The sequence below is a fragment of the Salmo salar genome, chromosome 02 (assembly GCF_965601325.2).
Source record: "Salmo salar chromosome 02, fSalSal1, whole genome shotgun sequence".
Lineage (NCBI taxonomy): Eukaryota > Metazoa > Chordata > Actinopteri > Salmoniformes > Salmonidae > Salmo > Salmo salar.
The window spans coordinates 71,460,779-71,471,361 of record NC_138292.1 but is presented as its reverse complement, the minus strand read 5'-3'; the positions used below and the strand labels follow the sequence as shown (position 1 = coordinate 71,471,361).

Sequence of the window (10,583 nt, the reverse complement as noted above, 5' to 3'; positions counted from 1 at the left end):
GAACCAGGGACCCTTGCACACATCAACAACTGACACCCCACGAAGCATCGTTACCCATCGCGCCACAAAAGCCGCGGCCCTTGCAACGCAAGGGGAAACCCTACTTCAAGTCTCAGAGCTAGTGACGTCACTGATTGAAATGCTATTAGCGCGCACCACCGCTAACTAACTAGCCATTTCACATCGGTTACACTCACCCCCCTTTTGACCTCCTCCTTTTCCGCAGCAACCAATGATCCGGGTCAACAGCATCAATGTAACAGTGTAGGTTCCGTCCCTTTCTTCGCCCCAACCCGGGCTCGAACCAGGGACCCTTGCACACATCAACAACTGACACCCCACGAAGCATCGTTACCCATCGCGCCACAAAAGCCACAGCCCTTGCAACGCAAGGGGAAACCCTACTTCAAGTCTCAGAGCTAGTGACGTCACTGATTGAAATGCTATTAGCGCGCACCACCGCTAACTAACTAGCCATTTCACATCGGTTACACACACACACACACACACACACACACAGTGTGCAGGTTATTTACAGTAGGAGATGGGCTTCTACCATCTTATCTTCTATCATTCTATATGGGCTTCGATCTAAAAGGTAGCTAGCAAATGTGAAACGGATTGCAGTGACAAGAGTTGACAGCTGTATGAGTTCACCATTTACACAACATATGCTGCAACCTTTTGTAATTTTAATCGTTTGTTTCATATTGGCTAGCTTCCAACAAAAGCTGAATTTGCAAAGCTAGCGAGCACCAATTCCGTTTCAGTGGTGTTTGCTATAATCTTTGCTACCCGGGTTAAATAAAAGTGAAATAAAATAAATCAATAAAAGTTCCCTTGCGACAATTTAGCTTTTGCAACGAGACCATGAAATATATTTCAGACAATGGTAGAACAGAGTGTAGTTCTGTTCAGTTTGGACTTCAGTTTATCACTAACCTTATCACAGGGACTTTGAAGCACTAATTTACAGTAGATACGAACCCTCTGTTACCTTGCCAACTAAGGAACTGGCAGTGGATCAAACCATTGTGAGGCAAAGGGTGGGGGGGGGTGCAATCTTTTGAAACTTAAAAACGAGCTATTAAGTGTCTATAATCAGCACAATTGCTTTCATTGCATATTAGTAATATTAATTAAATTACATAGTTATGTTTACAGTGATATATTGGGGGGGACAAATCATATTTTTCCCAGGATGGGGGGGTCGTGTCCTCCCCCGTCCCCCCTGGGATTTCCGCCCCTGCTACTATAAATATGTATCAACCACAGAACTGACTTACTAGCAGTTCCCACTCACTACCAGTCAGTTGACTCACTGTACAATACCTCTCCCCTTCAGTCTGTAAGTACTCTTGATATCTTGAAATAGGGTTTTTAGTTTTTAGCCGCAAGTCATGTACTGAAGGGTCCCAGACTTGGAGTGCTGATCTAGGATCAGGTCCTCCTGGTCCATATAATTATGATCTAAATGGGAAAACGAATCCTAGATCCTACTCTGAGACACTTTGTGAATATGGACACTGTCATATAATGATGATATAAAAGTAGTGTGTGACTTGCTGTTTAGCATCACAGCTTGGGGATAGGAGCTATCATTCAAGCTGGTGGTAACTGCCTTGCTGAAGTTGGCAGATTTTTCCACCTTTCCAGGTCGGGGATTTAAACCAGCAGTGTTTTAGTTCCCGGCCCAACATTCTTAACCTCTAGGCTAACTGCCAATACCGCTGACACATTCCATATTACCAAACTATTATGATGATGTTATTTACACACCATCCACTCAAGGCTGTGATGATGATGTGTTGTTAAAACTGCATCCCAAATGACACCATATTCCCTATAGAGTGCACTACTTTTGACTAGAGCCCAACCTGCTGCCCCTGATGGTATGTACAGTTGAAGTCGGAAGTTTACATACACCTTAGCCAAATACATTTAAACTCAGTTTTTCACAATTCCTGACATTTAATCCTAGTAAATATTCCCTGTTTTAGGTCAGTTAGGATCACCACTTTATTTTAACTTTTTAGTGACGGGGCAGTATTCGGAAATTCGGCTTGCAAGTTTCCCCCTTTTTCCTCCAAACATAACGATGGTCATTATGGCCAAACAGTTATATTTTTGTTTCATCAGACCAGAAGACATTTCTCCAAAAAGTATGATCTTTGTCCCCATGTGCAGTTGCAAATTGTAGTCTGGCTTTTTTTATGGCGGTTTTGGAGCAGTGGCTTCTTCCTTGCTGAGCGGCCTTTCAGGTTATGTCGATATAGGACTCGTTTGTCTGTGGATATAGATACTTTTGTACCTGTTTCCTCCAGTATCTTCTCAAGGTCCTTTGCTGTTGTTCTGGGATTGATTTGCACTTTTCGCACCAGAGTACATTCAACGCTAGGAGACAGAATTGTGATACAGTGAAATAATCTGTCTGTAAACAATTGTTGGAAAAATTACTTGTGTCATGCACAAAGTAGATGTCCTAACCGACTTGCCAAAACTATAGTTTGTTAACAAGAAATTTGTGGAGTGGTTGAAAACGAGTTTTAATGACTCCGACCTAAGTGTATATAAACTTCCCACTTCAACTGTATGTAGGGAATAGGGTGCCATTTAGGTTGCATACATAATGTTGTGGTGTTATAATGTTGCTCAAATGAATGTGTTTTTCACCATGGTCCCCTTCTCTCCTCTTGTCCTCAGGTCCCCCTGTCCCTCTCTCTGGGTGGGGAACGTCACCGTGGACCTTACTGAGAAACACATATGGGACCTTTTCAAAACGTACGACCATCATGCCCCATTTCCATCTGTTTTTGTTCAGTAGCTGCATCTATCTATCTATCTATCTATCTATCTATCTATCTATCTATCTATCTATCTATCTATCTATCTATCTATCTATCTATCTATCTATCTATCTATCTATCTATCTATCTATCTATCTATCTATCTATCTATCTATCTATCTATCTATCTATCTATCTATCTATCTATCTATCTATCTATCTATCTATCTATCTCCATATCCACTGCTTAGGCTTCTCTTGCTGTGAGTTTCTTTGTTTCTTACATGGTGTGTGGTGATAATCATCAAGAAACATAACATTACAGTTTTTCTCAGTCGCTTTGGTGCATTTTTCACATCATCCCTAACATGTGCAAAATAATAAGTGCATTTCTCAGAACAATTTGTACAAACTGCAATATACAATAGATGTGTTTCTAAAGCTAGTCAGTCACTAAAAATCCTTAGTACATCTCTCAAAAGTAAATATTCATGCCAATGATCATGTCAGTGTCATCAGAATGATAAGTCATTGAGTCATTGTTCACGAACAAGGTCGTCAAAATGTTTAGGCATGTTGTCAATGGAACTGTGTACTTTGACAGTATTACCTGATGTAAACTTAAGCTACAGTTTGGATGACAGTTACTGTATTGAAAATGCACAAGGCTGCACTTCTATGGCATATATCAATTTCAAAAGTACTATTTAAATATTACTGTATGTGGGTTATTGATTGAAAGAGACTGGACAACCCAAGGGGCACAAAGGAAAAAAAACTAAATTAGAAAGAAACACAGGAAACCACGCCTAAGGCACAACTTTGCCCGCAGTACTGTTCTAGTGCTGTCTCTACACATCCAGACGTTCCTGTCTGTCGGCCCACATATTCTCATCAACATCACACCAGATATTTTCCCTGCCAATGTAACGTGGAAAGAATCTTTTGGAATGCCTTATCCATCCTCTGCAGGCGTCTACTGTGATGTCCTCACATGCTGCATCCATTGCAGCCAGCAGGGTCATCTGTGTGTGTGGCTGACGATCGTACCCCTTCCACCTCCATGCTGAAAAGAACTCCTCAATTGGGTTAAGGAATGGTGAATAAGATGGGAGGAATTCTATGAGCATCCTCGGGTGGGTCACAAACCATTGCCTTATGATGTTTGATCGATGGAAACTCACATTATCACAAATGACCACATACTTTGGAAAATCCTCTCTAAACAGACCCCTCTCATCATCAGGGATGAGAGCCCTGTAGAGAGTCTCTAAAAAGTTGAGTAGATGCTGGGTGTTGTATGGCCCTATAAGGGGGATATGGGTTAGGACACCATGCTCCGAAATAGCAGCACACATGGTGATATTTCCTCCCCGTTGGCCTGGCAAATCCACAGTAGCTCTGTGACCGATGATATTCCGACCCCGCCTTCTGCATTTGGTCAGGTTGAAGCCAGCCTCATCCACGTATACAAAGTTGTGAGAGGGTTTACTTGATTCCAACTCCATTATACGCTATATCCCAGAACACACAGTTGAATTTGTTTTGGTAAGGAAGAGTGACATAAAATGTACATATATTGCATGTTCCTTCCACAGCAATGGAAATGTGTGCAGTTTATGCTTACTGTACTATGTATCACTATAAAATGTTGCTGTAAAGTAGTTACATAGATATATGTTTTACCTGTACATACTGGTACCGTAGCTCCTTAACTCTGTCCTCATTCCTTTGGAATAGTACACGGTACAGCTGTTTCATACTCATCTGGTTTCTATGCAGCACCCTGTCGGTGGTTGAGATGCTAACTGTATGGATGTTTTCAAAGACATCGTTGTCTTCTATAATGGTCCTTTGTATTTCCCTGAGTCTCACGGCATTGTTTGCTCGGACCATGGTGCAAATAGCCTCCTCCTGTTGAGGTGTGAAAAGGCGTCCTCTGCCACCGGTTTGAGGTAATCTTGCAGTCCTATGTGGGGAAAAATGCAGTGATGCATCGCACACTTTCACATAGACAAAAACTATGCGAACACACATTTTACTGTAAAACATACAGGTGGGTGCATGTAAGGTGCAGTATGTATCTGTATATAGTATATTTCTGTATGCTGTGAAATACAAGTGGACTACTGTAATATGAAGCATTGTAGGAAGTAAACAGTATACTGCTTATATACAGTAACTGTGCACTGTACATTGGTGGACATACCTGTTCTCTCTTCGAAACGTTTGAACTATTGAGGACACGGTTGATCTCCCAATATTCGGCTGCACCCTTCGACCCGCCTCAGCCATTGTAAGGCCATGATTGACAACATGGTCTACAATAGTGGCCCTTATGTCATCAGATATGCGCCTATGTCCTCTTCTGCCTCTTCCTCTGTTTTGCCTTCCACCACGCATCCTTGCTCCTCTTCTTCCTCCTCTTGGCTGTTGACCCTGTTCGTTTCCTGGTCCATCCATTATTGGAAAATTGCAACTCTGTGTTGTGGTCTGTCTATATATGCTTGCCAATTGATTCTTCATGAGATGCACCTTTGAGAAATTTAGACAACTGGTTGATTGTTGGTTGAACTAACACTTTACTTTCCTTCATGAGTGAGGGTCAATTTCACCTGCACCATTCATCAATTCACCTTTTTGTACAAAAGGTCTAATAGAAATGTGTAAAACTATGCTTGACAGTTTATGACAAATAGTTCAACAATTTTGCATGTAATGACTTATGCAAGGAACTAATGCCTAGATGTTTTGAGGGGTAAGACTATTCAACAGAGAACCATCTGCTATATTTTGATCAACATGACATGAGCAATTGAAAATGTGGAAAAAAGCTGACACTTGTACATTATCAATTGCAATATGTACAAAAGCAATTGCAATTTGTTCAAAGGAATACGAAATTGCTTTAATGATGTACACAAGTGACTAGATGATATGGAATTTGTACAAGTAGTATCAAGAATGGCACTTTTGATCTAAGAAATGCACCAAAGCGACTGAGAAAAACTGTAACACTTTAAATGTTTCACTCAAAATGGCCGCTGGTCCACCATTCTAATACTATGACATTTATCTGTTTGTTGAGTTGGAATGGTGATCATTATTCTTTTACGTTCTAATTCTATGTTCTTTACTGTAGGTGTGGGGAAATAGAGAGTATCAGAGTTCTACATGAGAGATTCTGTGCCTTTGTCAACTTCAAGAATGCCAACATGGCTGCTCGCGCCTTGGAGAGGCTCCAGGTGAGTGGTGGGATGAAACATAATGCTGTCTAAATGGCTTTAACTATGTGAGATGTGCTTTCAATTCCTGCGCTTGAACTTTAGAAGTGTGTACTTTTGGGACTATGCTTTTGGTTCTATTGTAATTTTGGGACTATGGTATTGGTTCCATTGTACTTTTGGGACAATGTTTATTTAACCTTTATTTAACCAGGCAAGTCAATTATTAATAACAAAATATTATTTACAATGATGGCGAGGCTAAAGGCCTCCTGTGAGTATGGATAACCCCCCAAAAATCGAATTAACATAATAATCCAACATAATAATAAGCCTAAATATTAACATAATAATCCGAATCGCCTAAAAATCTGTCCGTTCAAGATAGAGATATCAGTCCACTGCATCCTCCGATGTCGCACTTGCGCATCTGCGGTGAAAGGTGGCAGAGCGAGAGCGATGTTTGTCAGACCTACCGAAAAAACGAAAACATCTGTACAAAAACACGATTAAAAATAAGTTTGACTAAAAGGACAACACAGACAGAAGACACTGGCAACAGCTCAAAATCACCAGCAAACAAACAATGTGTGTGTAGTGTAAAACAACAGGCTTCCTTACATAAGGCAATGCAAACTAGTGTCATGTGGTGACAACTAGAAACAGCTACATGTCTCAACGACCTGTTCATCTATTTGTCCTTTTAGGTTGGCTTGGAGGCAATTCTAGATCAGGGGGCTGAATAATGAAAGGGACTATGAGCATAAAACAAGATTTGAGATCTGAGCTTGTATTATGTGTTCTCATTTTGAGCTAGAAGAGCAGGTTTTCTTAAATGAATAAGAATGTACCAGTGTTTGAGCCTGCGTGTTGCTACTGATGTCCACCTGACAGCACTGTAGAGATCACAATGGTGAGTTAGACGTCTCTGCATGACACACAGAGTCAAGAGCCTTCAGTGGAGAGCTTGAGTCTTGCACATAAATAGTATCACCACAGAGAGAAAAGTACAACGATTCAACTCTTTTCTGGCTGCAAAGGAAAAACTATCTTTATGCCGGTAATAAAACCCAATACGTTGTTATTGGTTCCATTGTACTTTTGGGACTATGCTATTGGTCATATTGCATGTATTTTGAATGTGCCTGCTGTTTGTCCTCCTGTCCAGGGTGTGGAGCTGGAGAGCACCAGGCTGGTAATCAGGTACCCAGACCGCTGGATGCAGAGAACCCCTCCATCTCCTCAGAGGACCAACCCTATAGGCCTCAACACTTCCTCAGCCTCCCAGTACGACTCCACAGGGTAAGGACATCCGTCTGTCATTCAAAACATCATTATGAGTTTTTCTAAAGTGTTACAAATCAACTCATATCAACTTTTGAAATGTTCAAAGTGATGGAAGCAGGAGCACAGGTGCAGGTGCTTGTGTTTTCATACTGTTTGTCTCTCTCTCTCTCCCAGGACCAGGAGGATGGCTCCCATCAATGGGGACGAGTGTTTCTTCTGGAGGACCACCGGCTGTTTCTATGGGGAGAAGTGTCACTTCAAACACAAGCTTGACCAGAGAGGAAAAGACAGGAAACCATGGCAACCCTGACCACCACGCAGCGACTGGATAGTAGAGAGGGAGGAGAATGATGAGGATGCAGGACTGTGTCCCTGCTTTGAAAGGGAACAGGAGGCTTGGGGGTGGTGTCACCTCATTTGTAGTCCTCTGGCACAGACCACATATCCCAGACAGAACACTACACATATATAATGACTGTGTGAAGTGTCAGTCAAAGTGAAGAGGAGTGCACCTCTGATTTCCTTCCCCCTCTCCCTCGGCCTGAGCTGTGAAACATGGAAATGACATCATCATTAGAACCTTGAAGGGATCTTTGCCCAGTGAACCTCCTCTATGATGACCATGTTGTAGACACTAAGGGGACTGACATCTGTTGTTATCATGTGTTTTACTGTGTATGTATGGATGGTCATGTGACTGGACATGTGACCTGAATCTGTGACCCCTTGTGATGTCACTGTGAGACTCACTGCCAGCCTGATGCCATAGGGTGTTTAGTAATAGCCCCTACAGGGGATAAATAAACAATGCTTTTTAATTGAATATGGGGCATGTTCCAGGCAGACTAAATTGCAGTCACCTGCCTTCTCTCACAACACCTGGTTAGGTGTTTGTTTAAGATGTCAGCTAACCCAATCATGATATAGCAATCTGATGCCCTACTGCACAGTCAGTGACGTGGCACGCAACCGTGAGTCAGCCTGGAACGTCACCAGTGTCCATGGGGTGTTCTAACATCCACACTAGACCACCTTAAATGAAACAAGTAGTGTGCTACTGTGGATATTGGAACAAGACTTGTAACACCTTCCTAATATTGAGTTGCGCCACCCCCTTTTGCCCTCAGAACAGCCTCAATTCGTCGGGGCATGGACTCTACAAGGTGTCAAAAGCGTTCCACGGGGATGTTGGCCCATGTTGACTCCAATGCTTCCCACAGTTGTGTCAAGTTTGCTGGATGTCCTTTTGGTGGTGGACCATTCTTGATACAAGCGGGAAACTGTTGAGCATGAAAAACCCAGCAGCGTTGTAGTTCTTGACACACTCAAAGCAGTGCGCCTGGCACCTAATACTGTACCCCATTCAAAGGCACTTAAATCTTTTGTCTTGCCCATTCACCCTCTGAATAGGCATACATACACAACCCATGGCTTAAAAATCCTTCTTTAACCTGTCTCCTCCCCTTCATCTACACTGACTGAACTGTTTAACAAGTGACATCAATAAGGGATCATAGCCTTCACCTAGTCAGTTAATGTCATGGAAATAGCAGGTGTTCCTAATATTCTGTACACTCAGTGGACTAATACAATTGAAGTTGACTCAAGTGACAATATGAAGAGTACAGAATGACTGAGAGCATCAATGTAAAATGACAATCTGTCTGTATCCTCTCAGCATGTGGGGGAGCTGGGTGTACAAATGACTGTTTTATTATGTCAATCAGTTGTACTAATTCATAATAAAATTCAGTTTTATCAAATCAGATGAAGTTTCATTATTAAATGTCATTTTTATCTGTATCTTTATCCGGTGCCACATGGCGTATATTTACGTTTCCCTCTGATTGGATTGTCTGAATTCTCTTGGACAAGTGACAATTAAAGAAAAAAAACGACATTGATGAAAGATGTGAATCCCTCTACTCTGGAAAAGACATAGACCATATCTAGGAAAACGATTTAGGCTTTGACTGTTTCTCTCTGCCCCTGTTCCTGTTCGCAGTCGGCGTTCCAATTCATCCCACAGGTTTTCGATGGGGTTGAGGTCTGGGCTAATGCCCTCAATCTTCCACACCGATCTCGACAAACCATTTCTGTATGGATCTTGCTTTGTACACGGGGGAATTGTCATGCTGAAACAGGAAAGTGTCTTCCCCAAACTGTTTCCACAAAGTTGGAAGCACAGAATCATATAGAATATCATTGTATGCTATAGCGTTAAGGTCTCCTTTCACTGGAACTAAGGGATCTAGACTAAACCACGAAAAACAGCCCCAGACCATTATTCCTCCTCCACCAAACTTTACAGTTGGCAGTGAGCATTGCGGCAGGTAGCGTTCTCCTGGCATCCACCAAACCCAGATTCGTCCGTCTGACTGCCAGATGGTGAAGCATGATTCATCACTCCAGAGAATGGAGTCCAATGGCGGCGAGCTTTACACTACTCCAGCCGACGCTTGGCATTGCGCACATTGATCTTAAGAAATGGAAACCAATGAAGCTCCCGACGAACAGTTCTTGTGCAGAAGTTGCTTCTAGCCACAGTTCGGAAGTCGGTAGTGAGTGTTACAGACGATTTCTACGCGCTTCAGCACTCAGCGGAGCCCGTTCTGTGAGCTTGTGTGGGCTACCACTTCACGGCTGAGCTGTTGTTGTTCCCAGACGTTACCACTTCATAATAACAGCACTTACAGTTGACCAGGGCAGCTCTAGCAGGGCAGAAATTTGACAAACTGACTTGTTGTAAGGTGCCATTTTGAAAGTCACTGAGCTCTTCAGTAAGGCCATTCTACTGCCAATGTTTATGGAGATTGCATGGCTGTGTGCTTGATTTTATTCATCTGTCAGCAACAGGTGTGGCTGAAATAACCTAATCCACTAATTTGAAGGGATGTTCACATACATTTGTATGGTGTATGTGTCCAAAAAAACACATTTTGTTATATCCCCTAGATATAGGACAGTCACTTCAAAACATTAGTCCTTATGATACATTTTTTCACTGTCTTTTTTTTTTTTAACCATTTATGAATGTGTTGGCTAACTATAGGGTCTTGCTGTAATTCAGCGGCAGCTTATCGTATTGTTCACAATCCAGTCCATTCAGAGTAGCTGTGTGATGCACAGAAATGCTTGTTTATCACTGAATAACAGCAGCTTCATGTAGCTAACAAGCTAGCTGAGCTCACTAATTCACTCAATTCAAACACCAGTTCAACATAAGTCCCAATAACACAGTATTTGTAAGTGCCTGCCTGGTTTATTCTATATATATTTTTAACAT

General features: G+C 42.1%; 1 long non-coding RNA gene across 1 annotated transcript; it reads left to right on the top strand.

Annotated features, from left to right (window-relative positions):
- Positions 1-1,301: 1,301 nt before the first annotated feature.
- LOC145862447 (uncharacterized) lies at positions 1,302-9,060 on the top strand. Its single transcript, XR_014381908.1, has 5 exons — positions 1,302-1,348; positions 2,704-2,781; positions 5,929-6,031; positions 7,179-7,312; positions 7,472-9,060. It is a non-coding gene; the product is annotated as an uncharacterized LOC145862447 (long non-coding RNA).
- The last annotated feature ends 1,523 nt before the right edge of the window (positions 9,061-10,583 follow it).